The sequence below is a fragment of the Solenopsis invicta genome, chromosome 1 (genome assembly GCF_016802725.1).
Source record: "Solenopsis invicta isolate M01_SB chromosome 1, UNIL_Sinv_3.0, whole genome shotgun sequence".
Lineage (NCBI taxonomy): Eukaryota > Metazoa > Arthropoda > Insecta > Hymenoptera > Formicidae > Solenopsis > Solenopsis invicta.
The window spans coordinates 19,143,885-19,165,293 of record NC_052664.1 but is presented as its reverse complement, the minus strand read 5'-3'; the positions used below and the strand labels follow the sequence as shown (position 1 = coordinate 19,165,293).

At 34.4% G+C, this 21,409-nt stretch overlaps 2 protein-coding genes across 4 annotated transcripts in view; both read left to right on the top strand.

The window, feature by feature from the left end:
- Nucleotides 1-21,409, top strand: part of LOC105201139 (neurocalcin homolog) — a 203,610-nt gene that overhangs the window by 82,882 nt on the left and 99,319 nt on the right. The window lies entirely within an intron of this gene.
- Nucleotides 1-21,409, top strand: part of LOC105201140 (neuronal calcium sensor 2) — a 185,967-nt gene that overhangs the window by 82,733 nt on the left and 81,825 nt on the right. Inside the window, exons 1-2 of one of the 3 annotated variants that reach the window (XM_026132872.2) lie at nt 12,849-13,478; nt 15,447-15,963. The exons of 1 other annotated variant lie outside the window; for it this stretch is intronic. The gene's annotated coding sequence lies outside the window, so the exon portion shown is untranslated. Of the gene's footprint in view, nt 1-12,848; nt 13,492-15,446; nt 15,964-21,409 lie in introns of those variants that run through there. One more of the 3 variants, XM_026132871.2, reaches the window with a different exon arrangement.

The window sequence follows — 21,409 nt, the reverse complement described above, 5'->3', positions numbered from 1 at the left end:
TTTAAAAAATTTAGACACGTTGTATAAGTACGTTATATAATTCTTTTAGTTTAGTTTATTTATCGTTATTTCAGTTCAGTTAATTTTTTTCAGGTTATTTTAGTTATTGAATTAAAATCAAATTACCCATCCGAATAGTGTTTTTGTCTGAGATATGCAAATTGTTGGATAGAGTTGTGAACTTATCCACGTATTCCTACCTACCAGTGCGTCTTTACTAATGCGCCGACTAAGTATAACCACAGGCGAACGATTTATGATAGACTATACGTGTTAATCTAGCAGGTGGATTATCCTATCTGTCATAAATGCTCGATCGAATTGTGAAATATAGTGAAGCAGTTCTACAGAATTATTATTGAGCATTAAGATCTGGTTTCGATCAGTATAACCATTCTCATTTTTAAATGTAGGAATTGCTTATTTTATTTCGTATTGCGCAAATTAAATTCGAATGATTTTAATTTGATTTATTGCATGTATCATTATCTTTCTTCCATTGAATAATGTTTAAAAAAACATTAAAAATATACGAGGAAAGGCATTTAGAATATCTTTTTTCTTTGTTAGAGATATAACGTTACTTTTCAAAAGTATTAACAAATGTTCAAACATTATCAACAAATGGTTATCAAACATTTCATAAAACAGCATAAAATAATATTGAAAAATTAAAAACCAATAAAAAGTTACATTCGATTCGACAAAGTTCAAAGCGCTATGTAAAATTATTTAAATCCAAGCGTTGATGGAATAATAATTGTCCACAAATGTCGCGACTGAACGATAATATATAATATCCATCTTTTATCGATTTCTTTGATTTCTTATAAATAAATTCTATTTATAAATAAACCGCGTGAAAAATTAGTTGATAAATAGTTATTATCTCGATTCATTATGATCCTTAATCGCGAAAGATACATCATTAATCACGCTGCTTCGTATAGGTAATTGCTAATTATCATAATCCATAGAGAATGATAACGTTCTTTAGTTAGTCAATCTCGCGCTTTAGCACGGAGAGCAGACGCGCAACTCTCTACGTCATTACTAATTTTACAACATAACATTCGCAAACACGTTAATATTAATTATAATTTGAATCAAATGGTTAAATAATTTGCAACATTTAAAATTTAATTATTTGTAACATTAAAAATTTAATATTAGCAATTAGTTAAACTTGTCAATAACAATTTATTACAATTATATACATAATATCTGCAAATAACAAACGCTATTCGTGATTCAAAATATTCAGACACCAACAATGTTATCTCATATTCTTGTTTTCCGTAAAATAAGTATAAAATATATTTTTGATACACGCTAAATATGATTCCGATTGAATTCGTTTTACCGAAAAAAATTATTCGATTTCACATTCGAATGATTTTATAGACTACTTTTCACAGAGATTCTGTAATCGCTGGAAAATCAAATTTCGTTTTATCAAAGTTTATCCATTTTTCTTTGCCGTCAAGCGTAATTGTTTGAATATTTCACAAAGTAAAACCCAACGTATATGTTGTTTTTTTTAAACTAAATAAACTCATTGTTGTCATGTTCGTTACGAATCAGTTGACATCTCACAAGGAAAGGCTGGTGTACCTTTCCGATTTTAAAGGATTGATTTTATTCTTTAAACATGTTTGGTTGCCGATAAAAGAATAATTGTTAAATATGTTTGGCTTTTCTACAAATCCATTAAATTTCATTACAATCGAAGAGGGACACACTTTCCTTGCAAGACTAAGAGGTCGATTCTTAACGATGTCGTTATGATATCGTTGCGTAGGTCTTTTTGTAAAAGATTTCAAGAAACTTTTGCATTTTTGCCGTATATCAAATTGTACAAATGTTTTATATTTTATATAAAAACGAATTAATCTGATCTGAACTGAGAAAAAAAGAGAAAAGAATGTATATATCAAAAATTCTTTTAAAAGGATTTGACGGGCAAAAAAATCGACCTGTCTAGTTTTAAATAATTTTTAATATTTCGTAGAATATATTTATTAAAAAAAGATGAAGTTTGTTTACAAGTAATAGCGTGATGTGTGCTACAAGCGACAAAAGAGAACAGAGAGAAAGCTATCAATAATATCAACATACATTTTTTTTGTACATTACGTATTCCTTTTTTATTAGAACTGTCATATTATTTTTCCTCATCTTCATCTCGTTTGCGCGAGAATGAATACCATGAAAAAAATAAAATTAAACAAAAATTGCATATTTAAAAATTTTCATCATTTTATTTTCAGCTTTTTATCTTCAGTTTTCCTAATTTTTTTATTTTTTTTTTATCACATTCCTACAATATTTCCATCGTATTGTTAGACGGAATGTGTACAACGCGACAAATTCTCTTCGAGGACTTGTCGCTTTGAACGTGTGTGAATCATTAAAAGTTGAACGCGTTGACTGATACATGCACTAAATATTCATAGGAGATAATCATATTTCCCCGAAAGATAACGCTACAACACGCAACCTGTTTGTTCAAGCGTTACCGTGGGAATGACAGCGCCGACGACCTTCTATAAACAATAACACGCTGTGTATTACAAACTAAGCTTGCATGCTAAAAATATAGAAATATTTAATATCGTGTAATATAAACTTATACCGATTATTCCGTTTCTTATATCTTATATTAATTAACTTCGATGACTGCATTTATCATTGGACATTAAATCTAATTGTTTGTGCAGTTGCAATTTTTTAAAATCATTACTTTTATAAAAGGGTAACGTAAAAAGCTAACAAATTTAAATAATGTACGCATATATTTATAAAACATTTTTTAAAACTTTATTTTTTCTTAATGGATCAATTTTTATTAGAAATTTAATTCAACGCGCTCCAATAAGTTCTCATAAAACTATGTCGCTTCTTTTAAATCATTTCGTGCACTTATTGTTAATAGTAACATTCTTCAGCATAGTATGCATTTCTTGCTTCTTTCTACTACGTTCTTCCTATTACGAAGATACACACGAGAATGAATCTCACGGGGACGGTTTTTTTGTGCTCGTATATAATCGCGCGTGTGGCTTTTTGTCGATTTTCTCTCTGTTTCTCTGTTTTTCTTAAGGATACGGAAAGATCTACGAGAAGCTTCACCTTTGCGACGTAACGATAAGATGTCGATATTTCTGTTTGTTCCTCGCAACAATGTCCACTTCTTAAAGATGTTTATATAATTTTTTTGGTTTTGTTTGTACAACCTGTGTTTGCCAATTGCAATAACGAATTATAGTAGAAAGAAAAAAGTTTAAAGAAATCACAGCAAGCGCTGCTTTGCTTCTTCGTATACGATATATCTTCTAAATTTTAGATGCTCTTATTCGATGTTTTGCGGTAGCTGCTCTAAACCAAACATTTATTGAAATTAATGTGGTTCAGAAAACTGATGCTTAACCTTTAACTACACTGGCCAAATCTGGCCTGCACAACTACATCCGCGAGATAATTTTATATCTCAAATTTTGACAAAGAGTTTTAGCTGAAGTTAAATTTAAATTGTTAGTGTTTTGTTTGTGTGATGTAATTAAACATTTTTAAGTTGAAAGATAATCTTTCAATTTATTACAAATATAACAGACAATAAAGTTTGTGTGTAGGGCTCCAAGTACCAAAAATAAAGATTTTTTTTCCAATTTTTAACAACGTTAATTTTAAGATATTTTTTATCTAAATAGTAACAGTAATCTTGTGTCATGTGAGAAATATGTGTAATTGTGTGCAATGGAATACAATTTGTGTCACGCGATGTAGTTAAGGGTAAAGAATTCGCGTTTGCATGTCTACATAAATAAACGCGACGTGTGCAATAATATTTTTGCTGCGTGAAAATAAAAAATTGTTAAATCTTTAACTTTTATCAACGTAAACTTTCGTTAACTAAATGCTTTAAAATATTTATACATGGAGAAGCAAGGGAATATAATTTCTCTAGCAATTAAAAAAGATCGCACAATTTCATTCACTTGATTCGTTAATATGCGTTAATAATATTCCAATTGAAGCTGCCCTTTTATATCTATCCAACTGTTATGAATTCTTTGCTTCGCTAAAGAATTCCGACGCAATCGATATCACGACACGAACGGTTACAAAGTTGCGAACAATTATGCCGCTTATATTTCATGCACGATAGATACAGCGATATACGTGTCTCACTCGTTGAATATCACTTCTGTGCAATTGTTAAAAGTTTTTTTTTTCCTCGCCCGAGCAAATTGATGTCAAATAAGAGCGCCTCGAAGAAGTGGCGTACGCACACAACAACAGTCCCGTTCTCTTGCAGTACGAATTCACGCACGACGTAATCTCGGGCTCTCTACTTTGCTCTCGTGCGATCGACAGTCGCTGGTGCAGAAAATTAAAAGGCCATTTGAAAAGAACGATGCGCGTTCCAATTTTTTGGCAAGCGAGTTATGAATAGACAGATTCATTGCGACGGATGCAAGGTTGCGTCATATCGACGCAAAAGCAATTTAAAGCTACTCTGCGACGGCTTTTAATTGAAAGTAGAAAATTACAAATGTTTCAGTACGTAGATTTTCAATACGTAGAAGTTTGAATTTCGAGTGAAATTTTGCTTCTTTACGAAATAGTTACCTTTCCTTCTACTTTTCACTACAAAATGCAGTACTTATGTTACATAAAATTCGAAAGTTACTTTTTCATTCTTTATATATTCCATTGATAAGATAACAGCACTTTTACATCATCGGCGATTATCTAAAGTATGAATTTGATTGGAATAAACGATTCTTGTGATGTTTGTTTCATTACTATGATTGATTTTATTGTAATATTGTAACATCGATATATGCGATTTATAATATTATAATGATAGAATAAGATTAACTTTTTTGAGTTTAATACTATGTGACTAAAAACAATTTCATCCCTCGGTTTCTTTACGTCCTTTTTCTCGTTTCCAAAGTTTATGATAAACTCGTAAATTTTTTTTCTCTCTTAGCCTTTTATACATATTTTTCGCTGTCGCGTTTTCTATTTTAGTATTCCTTCCTTTACGTTTGCTCAGGATATCTTTTACGGTTATATTTTTTCCCGGTTTTTCCTTACTTTTCGCCCTTCCTCTTTGTCTCTCATTTGCTCGATATAAAGCTGACAGGATCAGTTATGTTAAACTTTTCAACATTAAATCTGGATATATTTCTGACGAATTTTAGACATTCGTGAAAACCAATCTACCTTCATTAGGAATTTTCGTTGGTTCGCAAATGATACGTCTATATATCAGAGAAATTATCTCTTCTAATTTCCTGTTTCCCCTTCCAAATAAATTCAGTATAACTGTGTTATGTAATTATTTCTATTAATTGTAAATGATTATGTGTAAAATCTAATTATGAACCGTTATTTAAGAAAATATATTAAAGAAAAATATATTTAAAAAAATAAGCAGAGCTTGAGAATCATGTTTATCACGTCTGTTATTTTATTTTTATTTAATATAATTTCATTTTTTATACATAAACACATTTTTTTCATTATTACAATATTAATATTAAACTGTGTTTAAGCAATAAATATTGATTGATTTTGTTACAAAATAATATTTGGACGATAGAAAAATATAAATCAAAAAGACAAACGCTATTACCAATAAATTAAAAATTATATCACTGTTCTTTAGTGTCGAACGCTTTACAAATTGTAATTAATCAAAGGTTTTTATGCCATAGTAGATTCTATTATTAAAATTGTTAATTTAGACTCAAAATAAAATCAATATAAAATACATTATTTATTGTCAATATTAACTCACAGACGATTATTGTATCATTTATCTTAAGAAACGTGCATAATGAACAGCGTGATGAACGTTAAAATATAAATCAACAGGCAAATTTGTAAATTAAAAAAGGCTATAGTCGATTACTTATTACAAAGAGTCAATTTTCGCTATACCAATATTAAATTACCAAGATACATATTGGACTTCCAAGATATTCAGGAATTAATCGTTCCGAAGCAACAAATTAATAAAACACGTAAAATAGTCTATTAAATACACGAGGTATGTGATCGTTAAGTGCTTTAAAAGATTTTAAAGAGTAATTCCTCATTAATTCAAGAAAATTTTATACGTCTGAATTTTATACGATTATGCGTCTGAAACAACTTGGTTTCAAAATTGAAGAAAAAATTGCATTTTTTCCAAAAATTTCGAAAACTTTCGATTAGTTTAATGTTTTTTAAACATACATCAAGTTTCATTAAAATAATGTGATTTTTTATACTTTTGGAAAAAAAACGACATTTTTCCTTCAATTTTGACAACCTGTATCTTTGAATCTAGGTCGTCTCGAACAAATGATCATATAAAATTTTTATTTTGCATTGTATGAGAAATCACTCCTTAAAATCTTTTAAAATACTTAACGGTCACCCAGCACATTTTAATAAATCTATTTTAAAACGACACAGCGTATTCTACCATGTATCAATTTTACAATGCATTGAATATCTCAAAGTATAAATATGTTAAATAATTCAGCGCCTTTTTTTGTGGCGCTACGTTTACACAAGATCGCCGTGCTATCATTCGCGCGGCGACTCTCGTGTCGGAAGATGGAATGAAGTGAGCTGCTTCGCGTGTCGTCGCGTTTTTATTCTACGAAACGCGATCATTTCCTGTGAACAATCCGTAATTATCGGCCACGCGGCTAATTGTCTTCTATGATTAAAATGTCTCGTAAGTAAATCGATATCTCGGCACGATTTCAGATTCGTTCAGAATAGAGATCGAAGGTAGAGGACGAGATTTATATAAATTATTTTTTTACTACGATATCTTTATGAAAGAAATATATTTCTTAAATGATAAATTCACGCGAACATGAACTAATATATTGCGCTTTAAATTTTTCGAACGTGCTCATCATTCTGGAACAGAGTTTGAAATAATAAACACATCGTCATATTGAAGTGTGTTGCGCGTAATGCTATATTTTAATTATTATGTAATAATATATTTTTGAACGAGCTACGTCACGAGCCTCGTGTTAATTAGTTATCGTATCGTATCAGCTTGAAGTATTTTGATGATTAGTGCACGCGATTATACTTAACTTTTTCGCGCACGAGTGTTGTGCAAATGCATAAATGAGAAAGAAAAGAAAGAAGTCTAGGAAATATCGCGACGGCAACCCTGAGTGAGTAGTTTGTTCATTAATTTTTTCTTTAATATTTGTAGTATCAATCGTTTATAATTATTTATATAAGTGCGCAAGTTATTTTGTGATACATTAATTACTTTCAGCATTGTTATATTTTCGGATATATTTGGCTTGACAGTTTAATGCAGTTCGTATTGCAGTTTCGTCGCTGCGTCACATTGTTGAATATCTCATTTTAATATGAAAAGTAATTGGATCCGCAAAAAGTATACATAATATACGTATGTATCAAGTTAAGAGCATGAAAGAAACTATAAAATATTGATATTTTTAGAACATAAATTTTTTAAAATTTGTTTTTTTTATGGTTTATATTTCACATTGAAAGATCGACGAATAATTGAGAGAGAACAAGATTTCGTGCATTTTTTATGTATCTTACATATGGCAAAGAAAGTTGCAACGATAAAAATCTTTGTGCGATAACTAAATTTCACTTGTAACATTTGAATAGTTAAAACTTTAGCAGCGTAACTAAATTTAATTAATTGTTAATTGTTTTAAGTAAAGGTCAGAAAAATTTAATTACAGCAGATATTTTAATAAATGATTTTGGTAGGATGCGTTGTAACTATTAGCTGTAATTTCATTGTGGAAGATAAAAGTTCTGATTTTCTGATAATATTGCAGATGCCATTGCAGATCTGAATATCATGTTCCTGAATTAATTTTCAAGTAGAAATAATCAAAATTGTATTGTTCAAATTTATTTTATTTTACTTTTATTTTGGAGTCTAATTTTTGACTCCACCTCGACTTTGAAAAATCTTTTTATGGAATGGAATTGTCATGCTTTAGAACATTCCCTTGTTCAAAATAAGAATGAAAAATCTCACAATGCTTCCTCTTTTATTCTATTCTATTTTCTATAAACATCACGAAGAAAACAAATTTCGGCAAAAAAATGTACGTTTTATAAATCATTATTTTACGTTTTCTTTTGTTCTTCCTTTAACGAAAAATAATATGTTGCTAGCAGATGAGTAATTTATTACGATTAATTACATTGCGTAGCTAAAATAACAAATTACAGTTAGCAATCGGTATGATCACTGCAAATGAATATACTTTGCTAATAAATCGACTAAGTAAATATAGTTTTAGCAACCCGTAATTAGCTGTGCTGATGAAAATTTTTCCACTTGTGTATATTTATACGAAATAAAGATAAATTAATTAATATAAATTTTTATAAAACTTAGGGAAAAGTTTATATTTAAATATGATACTTTATTTTCTCTCTTTTTGTCTTTTTTAAATATTTGTTTAATAAAATGTGGTCCGTGTTGGCCTTTCTACATTTCATCAGTGTTAAATATTATGAAACGACAAAAAAGGAAATGGAAATTTTTTCAATATTTCCACAAGCATAAATGAAAGAAATATATTTTTTGTACAATTACACAATAAATACATTTAATAATCATTAGCGTTTTTTTAATTAAATGAATTAATTTGAAACATATCTCTTTTATTATTTATCATAGCTTATTTAATTATATGTATTAATTTTAATTAAATCGCTATGAATTTTTCACTTAAAAAAATATTGTAGTAAACAGATACTTTTTATTATCCTTCTCGTTTGTAATTCACGAATGAATTGAAATAATTCACTACTTTGATAACTTCGATTTACTACTTTGAACAAAAGACGTGAAATGATTTATTTATATAGCGGACACTTTGAATTTATTTTAAAAGATACGAAGTAATATACAATAGCGATCAAAAGTATTGCATTATTTATGAAAATAAAGAAGTCGTTATTTATAAATAGAGACATTTTTGTATTGTGCTTTTTGATAAAAATACTTTAAGAAAAAAAGAAATAAACTTAATAATTTACTTGCGTTTTTCATATTTTTGAGAGTGATACAATACTTTCAACTGATAGTGCAAGAGAAAGTTTCTTTATGACACATGCAGAATACCTAATGTATGTAACGTTACAATATGTGAGCAGCAAATTGATTCTTAAATATTCTAGTCTAGGTCACGAAAATGTTAACCTAATCCTTTTATTTTTTTAAGAAAACTGTTGCACATATTTCCCTTTTGTACATTACGCTTTTGTAAATTTTTAGTAAACATCTACAAACTTTGGTATAAACTAAACGTTTTTATGTTGAAAATTTAAAAACATTTTTTAAATCAGATAATTTCTCAGAAATATTGAAAGTATCGAAAAGTATTGAAATTATCGACTTTAACTTTTATGTAAAACATATCTTTTTTCTCATCCGAATTAATATTATTGCTATATCTTTCACATGTATTCTATATATTATTTAACTTCAGTCTTCTTAACCAAAATTTCAATCAGTTTTCTTAACCAAAATTTGTAGATATTTACTAAATATGTACAAGCTGGCTGCGTAAAAGCGTAGAAGAATGCGTGCAGCAATTGTCTTTGAAAGAACTTTTAAAACTGGGTGACTTTTTCACGCTCTGAACTAGAATGCTCCCTTAATTTATCTCAAAAGCCGCGAGCTTGAACGTGTATCGTTCAGCGTGGATCTTCGCCCACGCTCGAGCGCGTGTGAAAAATTACGTTTACATTTTTCTTCTTCCGTTTCACGGCAAACAATGGCACGCGGTACGGGTTTGCCCTAGGCATTTTCCCTGCCCGCATCTGCGGCCCTATTGCGGCGTAAACCGACGTTGCTCACCGGCGAAGCGTTAATCGATATTAATTACATCACACGATGACTCTGGTTCTATCATTCGAATCCGTTTTCAGCTCTGTTGACCCGATGCGGAACGAGCGGCATGACTATTTGGCTTCCCGCACAAAATCGCGCGCCCGACGCAGTGTATATTGATAATCGATTTTTGATAGAACGAGACAGATATATTTGCATGGGAATTGACAATGCGCCAGACAATTCGACTTTTGATGTTATGTAACGAAACGTGACGCGTTTCGGGAACTCGAATCGAAGCGACGCGACGTCGCCTCTGTGCGCGATGCACGGTTAGATGTAGTAAAGTAGGTCCGTAATGCAAATTATTTATCTACATAGAGTAAGCGTGCGCAAATAGAAAATAAACACACGAATGTCTGAAAATCTTTTTGAATTCGAAGTGCTTCCCGCGCGCGCGTGTTTAAAATTCATCGAATCTGAAGATTGTACTTACACACTATTTTCCAAATTGCTCGTGTGACAGAAAATTGATCGATTCAAAATGTGGCATCGAGTATAATTGTGTACGCGGTCGTTCATATAGATTCTCATCGACGAGGTTAGACGGTCTTCAAGTAAAGTTTGGAAAATTAGTTATACATTGATTTCGCCTGCATCGCGCCTCTTAATCCATAGGTTCGTTATCTCGTTTACAAGGTCTGCGGTATTACAACAGTGATTTACGACACGCGTTTGTCTTCGTTAGAGCGAAATCGCGTTGAATTTCTCACTGCTTAGCGCCGGCGCAAAGTCATGCGCAGAATAAGTTCTCCAATCATCATTTTTCTGACAGGGGATATCCGTTTGTCGCCATCAGCAATGTACGACTAGCACTCGATTTTTTAAAATTAGTCTTTAATCTTTGCCGTTCTCTGGAATCGTTTCATAAAAATAATTTTGAAATTCGTAAATTAACGAACACGATTGTAATTAATTGCAAAGTTTCGAATTTACTTTGCTTATTTCGTTTTTTCTAATTTCCTCTCCTAGATGTACATAATGAATGTCTGATAATATTGATATTTCTAATAATATACACAGTTAATTATAAGAGGGACTTCAGAGCTCTCTCTCTCTCTGGTTGTTTTCGATTATAACGAGTGTTTGCATTGTGAAAAGTACGGCGTTCAGTTTTATTCATTAATCCTTAAACAATATGATAAGAGTAATGTTATTTTATATTTTATCGTTATTACATCAGAATATAATTCCGAAAAATGTTTATTACAATCTATTTTTTTAATTTGTTGTTACAAAACTGTCAAATATTAGCTCTTATATATTTTTTAATACATGTATTTTTAATATCTGTTTTATATCACATTGAAAGAATAATGTGATATAAATCTAATTAACTTTTTATTACTAGAGATAAAATATATGTACAGACTTCTTTCTGATGTCATGCAAATTTTGCGCTATTCTGAAGGGAAAGCATAACGAGACAAGAATTAATTAAATTAGTCGAGTGCTCCGAAATCTACGTTATATTTTTTTTGCAAGAGAGAGAGAGAGAGAGAGAGAGAGAGGGGCAGGAGGGAGGGGGGGAGGGAGGCTGTGCTTTGTATGGTAAATGTTCAAAAAAATGATTTCTCTCTTCTCTTATTCTGGAAAATTGGGGATTTAGCGCGCACGTGTTATTTTCTCTTTTCAACTACAATTCTAAAAGAAATGTACAAAGAGACCATTACTATTTTTCAAATGCGTACACATTGGAAGCATAAAGATTTTATAAATACTATTTTCTCAACAAATATCGACGTCTGAGTAATACCTGGCTCAAACCGACACTAGTTTTATTTTAAAATGGTATTTTGAAAAACATGAATTTGAAATCGTTGAAATTTTAAAAAGATCGCGTTTCAATATTGCGATTGAAAATCGAGTGAAAACCATCTGTGTGTATATTTTTGACGATGGAAATACGATTTTGTGCATAGTACTTTCGAGCAGCATCGAAAATTCAGCTCGGAACTGTATTCCAAATGAGAGTTTATTAAATATAATTCAGAGAAAACACCGTGTTCTACGTGTAATACAAGTAGATTAAATCAGTGATGCTTAACAAGTATATCGGTAATTCGATGCAAGTGGATGCATATATTTATAATATTTACGTGTACACCTTAAAATCAATAATTTAACAAGCGATAAAAGCGCTTCGCCCTCTTTTACTATATAGTCTGTTCGCGATCAAAGGTAGAAATGTGCATGAAGTCGTTGAACACAGGAGCACTCGGGATCTAGGTTGTTTTTTTCTTTGTTAATTTTAATGCGCTTGTAATAAAAAAAGAGTTTGTGAGTTTACTTCGTAAAGTTACATCGCGGAACACGCCGCGATGCAAACGCTCGTATCTGACGCAACTACGTCTGTTGCTCGTTAATTCACATAATTCACGACAATTCTCGCCGCGAGAATGTTGTCGTAATCCTCAAACGACCTCGCTCTCTCGTCGCAACCGACGCGTGCAGCGGTACCTAGAGCCGCGATCTCATACGTATGACGACATACGGTTAACGTTAGCGGACGACCTGTCACCGTCGCGCCGATGGTGGCAGATGCGACGGGAAGGTGGTGGAGAACGGAATTCCGGTAGGAGGTGCCGAAGAGTGGCGGAAGATACGTAACTGTACGGGCGCGAACGATAGAGACGGAAGCGACGGAACGATAGCCCGAAAGAGAGAGAGCCGATAGAAAAGCACACCCATACACACAGCAGACACATACAGATGCAAGAGGTGGAGGGAGCTTTCGCGGGCCGAGGGAAACCGTCGGCGGCGGCGGCGGCGGCGGCGGCGGCGGCGGTGGTGGTGGTGGCGGCGGGGGCAGCAGGGGACGGTTGAAAAAGGAGGAGGGAACGATGGAGGCTCCGTGAGGAGCCTTACGGAGGTGGGGACGGTGGCGGCGGCGGTGGAGGCCGCTCGCCGTTCAACACGCAGGATCAGTCTCGGGGAGAGAGACCTCGATCCGCCGCTTTCGCCTCGCTCTATCTAGTACCTCCGCCGCCGCACTCGTGCACGCAGGAAAACGCGCCGTTCTTTACGCGCCTGAGTAAAAAGAAGAAGAAGAAGAAGAAGAAGAAAAATAAAGAAAAAGGAAACGCGTCGTTCGGTTAGCGTCCGGTTCAAGTCCCGCGGAATCGCGCGGAGATCTCGACGAACGCACCGGTGTGCGGCGCCGGCGTCTTTCGCGTCGGTAGACGGGAGAAGCCTGTTGCGAGTCGCTTCCGTCGATCCGTCCACTTCCTCGCCTCCCTGCACCCTTTCTCCCTGACGTATTTCCGTCAGGTAGGAAGGGCTCCGTCGCGCCTTTCCCTTTTCTTTGCTCCGATATTTCTCCTTCGCCGGACGAATCGATCCCCGACGCGTCGCGCTGGTCGCGTCGACTGTTGTTGTTTATTACGGGAAACCGCCGGCAGAGCGAAAGCGGAAGAAAGAGGGAGGAAATCTCGTCGAGGAAGCTGGGGAGAGCGAAAGAAGAAGCTCGCGTGCGTTCTCGTTCCGTCCTCTTTGATCGAGCACGCACCCTTTCACATCGGTCGACGAGGAGATACGAGGGAGAGTAGTGGGTACCGCGTGTAAGGATCATGTCACGCCGCTATCTCCGCTATCAGCTCGAAATGGCGATCTCGGTGTTGTAAAGAAGCGCAAAGCGTTACAGAATAAATGGAAAACAATGAGAGAGAGAGAGAGATATGAGGGATGAAGATCACTTGGGAGTCGCGCGCTGACGTTTAAGCCGCGACGTAGTACGCTCTGGAGTGGCGGACCGTTTTCTTACGAGACACAAGTGTAAGACTAATTAGCGAGGGACGCTAGTACAGTGACGAGAGGGTAGAAGAGAGAGAGGGAGGACGGTCGGGAGCACCGACACAGTCGGATTAAAGATAAGGGAGACCTATCAAGGGAGGCCGGTATGTTGTATACGGTGGATCCCCAAGGCGTACTGTGAGGAAAAGGGCGAGAAATCCCTCGATTTCCCTCCGTCTTTCTTCTCTTCTCTCCCGGCCCGTAGTTTCCGGCATTCGCGAATCACTGTCGAGCTAGCGAACGTCGAGTATAACGACGGGGTCGGGGGCTTGGGTTGCTGTCTAAGCAATTTTTTTTTTTTTTAGAGCCTACCTTCGTGCGGATGAGGCGAGGCAGGATAGATCCAACCTTGCTCCGTGCCTCGTTTCTGTTGAGAACTTTCCCAAGTCAGCTCGTACATACATTTTGCACGCGAAGCGAACGAGAAATAAATAGCTGAAAGGGAATTAATATATATATATATATAGTCATACGATTAGATCTGGCTTTCTGCTCACGTCAGACCGTTGATCTGGAAGATTAGTCATTTCGTGGGTTGTTCGGCGAAAGTTTTATCAAAATAAATCATGCAAGGACCGTGCGCTTGAAAAGTTTTTGGTAGCGAATGGGAATGCGACATGTACTCGTAAAACGATGAGCGACAAAGGAGCTTCCCGCGTTTAAAGTCATTACTATATAAAATTCTATCACACATCCCTGTCCTTTATTTTTTTTTTTTATATAAATTTAATAGCTTTCTTCATGTGAGCGTTTATTTTTAATAAATTGCAAATTTATGAATAACATTTTGTTACATCCGCGAGCTCTGAACTTTGCATTCCAAAATGAGAAAAGTTCTCGGAATTTAGAATGCGTTTAATGTCGCGCTTCCAATCAGATTATCGATCTAACGTAAAATGTTATTAAATTGCGACAAAAGTAATCAAGATAAACTAACGTCAGTTTTTGTAATATTAAATACCCGGCGTAATTAAACTTGAGATTAACTCCTTGCAAAGAGAAAATCGAATGGAAATTACTCGGATAGTAAAACCCCCGCGGCTTCCGCGGAACTTCCGGGAAACTCGGAATGAAACTCCAGAGATTGATTTATTGCGTCATTTCTATTTATACCGCGATAATGATTACATCAATAAGCAACACGTTTCAATCTATTTTTATGCGTACCCGTCCCACGTTGATACGTAAATACGAGGAAGAAAACCATACGATACACCGGAATCACATTCCTCTTCAATTGTTACGTAAATAAGCAGTTCCATCGTTCCGACGCGCTCTTAGATTAAAATACACACACAAAAAAAAAGAGAAGAACGACGTCCGGATCGCGGATCGATTCGGCAAGCAGGCAGGCGGGCCTGTTGCTCCGACGAGCTTGAAATTTTTAACGCTTCTGTATATTAAATTCGACCCGCGCGCAAGTCGTGTACAAGTATCCGTCGATCTCGAAGCTTTAAGCCCACGGTTAAACTTTAAGCACGAACGGGTAATGCAACCGGACGGGGTAATGGGTTAAACGCGGCCGAGTGCCCTCTCTCATATATATACATCTCTCTCTCTCTCTCTCTCTCTCTTTCTCCATGCAGCTGCGGCCCTTTATCGGCCATCACCGAGACGCCTCGATCGATAGCGCGCGAATATGCAATACGCAAAAAGCAACGCGCTTCGAGCCTCGTAGCTCGGTAGCGACATAAAATTGTACGCGTCGTTGTGATGTCCGCAGGACGACGAGGTGAGAATAATATGCGCTCGCGAATTGCGCGCGAGGGTGCGCGAGCCGGAAGGGAACCAAGCTTGCCACAGCAGTGACCTGCGAGCTCGCGAGCGGTACGTACGTTCGCGGTTAACGTACGTTCCATGTGTCGTGAAAGAGCCCGTGCCAACGGCGACGATCTCGCGGTCGCAGTTTTTCGGACGAACGACGGCTTCTCGTGAGTAATCGGGTTAGTACCTGCCAGCCGGATTTCCCTGGGTAGTAGCAGCAGCAGCAGCAGCAGCATCAGCAGCAGCATCAGCAGCAGCAGCAACCTTTATCTCTTCGTCGGTCCGTCTACGTTGGGCGCGCGAAAGAACTCGAGTTCGAAGAGGACTTGGAGTTTGAAGAGGAGGATCGTTTTACCCCCGTCTCAGTGAACATTACTGTTTCCTTTTTTTTTTATTGTCGAAGATACGTGCGAGGGGATACATCGCGCGTTGTGAGACGCCCGCAGATATCGTGGAATCACGTAGACACTGAACCGGTAAGCTTCTCCGTTCAGTTCATTAACGCCTAGCGACCTTTCGATTTCGGATAGTACAGGGAGCATGTAAAAACTTCCGATATCCTCTTTATCTTTCCTCTGTTTGCCGTTTCTATATTGCCGCTTCACCACGGTAATCTATCCAGTCAGGCAGCTATATCGAATTTTTAGTAAAGGTTGAAAGCGGTACAATCGGAATTTAAGTCGCTATAGATATAGGAACCTGTATGCTTATTCGTGATGACAGCAACTCTGCAATCGGCATAAAATAGACTTTTCCGTATCTGTAACATTGGAAGTTGAACTCGTCGAAAATGTACTTTCTTTTTCAGTTTTATTGTAACGTTACGCAAACATCAGTCGCACAAAATGACGGATGTGTGTTGACTCTTTCTCTAAAATTTATTTTAAACTGAAATAGTGTTGCCATTTGATCCGTTAAGGTACAAATCGTTAAAATAAACAAGGTAATATCAATAAGCAAACATGTAACGATGCAGAGCCGATATTATTGCATTTTTCAAGAAAATTTGCAATATAAAATGATCTAATATATAATTAATTAAATATGAAATGTAAAATTTTATTATTAACATTTAAAAATAGGAAAACTTCTTAAATTACTCCGAAAATAAAAATTTGTAAACAATCTTGCTTGTCCTAAATATTAATAAAATTCTGTTATTTATCAAATAACAGAATTTTATTAATATTTAGGACAAGCAAAATGTATCTCTACAAATGAATAATGTTTCTTTAAAAATTTTCAGAACATCGTTAAAACTCTAACCTAGTTTTGCAACAATTATCTTTTTAATATTTTATTTTAGAAATATCTTAAAGTATATTTAAATATTACAATTAAATTTTAATACTATAAAAAAACACATTTAAGATTAACACTAATAAATTTTCATATAAGTGTCTGGGTATATGGACACTTACCTTATTACCAATCTCATAAAAACATCTGGGTTAGACAGGTCTGAAGTGAACAAATAGAGAATAATAAGTACGACAATGCTTTTAGATTAGTTCTCGTGAAAAAGATCGTGAGTGTCACATCGCATGCACGATAACAATTTCTTAATGATTTAAACTCTTGAAATGCTGTTATTAACGAATTTGTAGTGTTAAAACAGCTCTGAAGCAAGTGACCATAAATAATATTTACGGTGCTAAAGGATTATGGGACGTTAACTAGTGACAAAATCCGCAGGCGTGGCGTGACTTTTCTGGGGCACAGTAAACGAAAAAAACGCAGATTTGCGTGCTCAAGTTGAATTTAATGTTTCAAAGGAGTAAATTAGAGAATACGTTGTGAATTACCTTGAGTATTCTCGTCACGAAAAATCAAGTCGTTGCTCGCGTCTTGTATGCTGGCCGTGATAAAACACCCTGCATAATATGTTCAATTAGAATTAAGAAGCTTTGCAACAGCTGTTCCAGTAAATTGAAACAACAGATTAAAACGTCGTGCTATTAATCCGCGGCCGTTATTTTTACGATGATCAGTGTGAACGTAACGAAACAGTAATTTATTTTGTCCGGCGAAAATTCTTTTTTTCTACAAGATTCGGAAATAGTCGCAATAAAATAATAAATATGAACATTGCTGTCAAAAATGGAATGCTAACCAAAGCAATTATTCACGTGAAATGGTACAAATGTATTTACAGGAGCACACGCTTTGTCGGATGCAAAAATAGTAATAATTGTTTTATTATTGCTGTTCCGTTTGCAAAATTATTTTGTTTCGTTCACGTGCAAATAAATATTTTTTTAACGTGAACACTGTAAACTAACACTGTTCGAATAAAATATGCAAACCAAGATGTGAAAGAGAGAGTTACTTGAAGCTTATTATCAAAGAATTTCGAAATAACATCCTATACAGCTAGAAGGAAAACATAGTTGCGCACATGATCGAAATATAACGCCGATTAAAAAAAAAAATAATTTTTTTTAAACAACACATTCTTAATACTGTGATTTTATTATTACGTTACGCGTTTGTTGCGTAATTACAACTAGTAGAGAATTTTTTAGTAGAGATTAAATCTCTCTTGTCTAATTTCTTGATCTTTTCGTACCACAAACTCGTCATTTGCAGAAATAATGCGACAGCAGATAATGATCGACGAGCCTTGTACTTTTTTTTTCTTCTATTTGTCGTCAGTTTAAGTGACGCAGCCGGCTACTCTTGATCTCTGCAAAGCCGTTTTTCTATGATATCGCGTTTCGTGACTTGACGTCTGAACGATTTAACACCCATCTCGTTGCGCATTAACAACGTTTTCCATCGTTCAGTCTCCCGTCGTCCCATCTAACCGCGGCGAAGCCATGAGGCTTGAAGTATCTGCATAATTCATAGTCGATCTCATGGCGGTAACCTCTCGTCCATCATCTTCGGCTCGTCGGCCGTTTTCATGTTCATCGCGGCACACTTGCGAGGCGTCCTCGAGATAACGTCGTTGAAGGCAATCATTCTCCCGTTTTTCTTCAGCACGTGAGAGATCAAAAAATTCGATGTCGCGTGAGTTTCAATATTGAAGTACTAACATCAAAGCGCGATCTCTGTTTACTTAATATTTCATTCGCAAGCAAAATTGATACTGAAAATAAATTTTAGAAATTGACAGATGTCACGTGCATAACAATTTTCAAAATGGTCTTATGTAATTAAAATAATACAAAGTAACGTGCATTTTGAGATAAACATCTCTTGTTTAAAAATCAAATTATCAATCTGATAACTTGTTTCGAAGATTACTGAAAATTACCGCGTCCTCGAGTTCTGATAATACTTGAATAATATTATTATATGTAGTAAGAGATTATCAATACACAAAATCAATATAATTGAAACGCACTTTCAATATTTCTGACGCATTAATTTGTTCATGCCAGATTTTCTTATTTTAATCTAGTCACTCTCGTCGTGGTGGATTGCGAGAATTTTGGAATACTAGAGCTATTCTGTATTCATACGAGTATGATACGTGTGTAATACGAGGCTAAGGAGTAAATGCGCATGTATCGATTTTTCAGGCTTTTTAAGTACGGAGAAGCTGCGTTAAAGTCCAGACATGTATGCTGAAAGTAGCGTAAGGTCATATAATAATAAATCCCTGCACAGTTTATCTTTTATCTGCGTCCTTTCACATTTTTTTTACGATTGCATAGATTGATTAATGCTAATTGAGCTTTATATTCGCTTTCTCTCGTTACTTTAGCAAGCGTTATTCAACTTAAACTGTAACTATCAACATTTTTCGTATATTTTGTTCTATATTTTTATATTTTACATCCACAGTCTTAAATACGAATAAATGGTTAAGAAGTGATATTAATTTAGAAACTGTCATAAATATTTTGCTAATTTTTTTTTGATAAATAAAATTACACAAATACACGTGCACACATTTTTTTATATTTGCGTAAAATAAAATAAACTTTAAAAAAATTTCTATATACAAAACTTTAAATTTTAAAAATACAAAAAGATTGTTTGCGATGTTCCCGGTCGTTTCGGAGGTACTTCATAGTTACGCTTTCCCATCAAATAAAATAAAATTGAATATAGGAAAAAATTATTTGTTTGTATGTAACTTGTAAATCTCTGTTTTTGGGAATATCTAAAAATTATTTGAAATTAATAATCGTTGCTTTGTTGCTGCTAACAATTCGCGAATCGCCTTTTCACGACATATGTTGCGTGACATCGAATTGACGATAAATTCGTATTGATATTGATTTCGGATACTCGTATGCATAAATGCATCTTCGTAGCATATAAGAACAAATGATACAAACGACAGAATTTTCATATAGATCAAGTACCACAGGGACGAAGTGCTTATCTCCTTGTTCAACCGACGCGACGCATCGCGTTGGATCGAAAGCAATTTGAATAATTCCTTTCGTGCTGGCTCACCGGTAACTTCTTAAAAAGACTTTCGATGGCCCTATAAATCGCTCCAACGGTCGTTACGGTAAAGTACTCGATCGGTACGAAATCCTCCTTTGTACTCGCTTAAACGATTTTTATTGCACAGGGCTTTGTCGCACAAGACCTCCGTCTTTAGAAGTACGCGAACTATGCGAACTATTAAAGGATTTTCTACACATAGTTTCGTTACTTGTTCGTTAATCCACCAACGCGATTTTGTTATTTTCTATATATAGAAAACGAAATGAATAAATAAATAATATGTATATTTAATATATATATGTATATAATAACGTATATTTTATAAAAATTTTTACTTAAGCCACACAATATTAATGATATGAATTAGACTTTGCATGATTTAAAAATTGAAAGAAAATTAAAAAATTTCTTTTATTACTATTATAAAGTACTCTTCGATCCATTAAACTTTCATTCAGAACATATTTTTCTATCTCTTATAGTTTCGACAATATTCGCTTCGAAAGAAAAACACTGATTTTCTTCAAAGGGATATTTCACCGTCTAAAAAATACGTATCCCTTATTTTGATTTGTACTAGAACATACTAAAGGCTCGTCAAAATCGGAGGACGAGATTTCCGTATCTTTCCTCGTCAGCACATTTTTAGTAAATATGTTATGTAAAAATTTTTCAACTGTTTACAAGTTATAAATGTAACCTCTTCTGCATTTATCAGTTTTATTGCCATTTTCGTGGTATACTCTTTTTTTCCATTCTCTTTTTATTTGTGAGCTGTAAAACTTTAATGGGTATACGTAATTGATACATACGTACAAATGAAACAAACGTATAAATCTTTTCATGCATCATTTTAAAAATAGCAATTTTCTAAATTGAACGTTTTATTGTAGACTTCCGTTTCGTGCTTCGTCATTCGATACCGATGTAATCGCGTGATACAAAAATTGCGAACCGCGATATTTGATGACCGTATCGTCGGACTAATAACAGAATGAAGGTAGAATCTGGTGCAACCTTGGCTCGCCAATTCGACTTCTATCATATCTAGATGGATCTTGGCTCGTATCGAACTATGGCAGTCACCCTTGACATTCTAGCGCTAGTCGTTTCTAACTGGATCGCCATCATTGGACATGATTGGGTGTATCATAAGTCAACGATTTTGAATAATTTATCTTATCGAGTGCGACTGAAGTAAGCGTTACAAAGCGTACAATGCCAATCATTTAGACATGACATATTTTGAATAAACCACTTTGTTTTGGATTCACGATAAAAGATAGCATAATAAATTTTTTTACTCGTTATTTTAAAGTATTTTATGATTTTATACATAAAATACTTTAAAATAACGAGTAAAAAATGATAAACATAAAATAACGAGTAATAATGATAAACATATTACATTATAATGATATTCTAATTTAGAAAATTTACAAAATACAAGAGGTGTTCGCGTATTTTTAACACACACATGATATAATACTAATAAATAATAATTTAAATAAT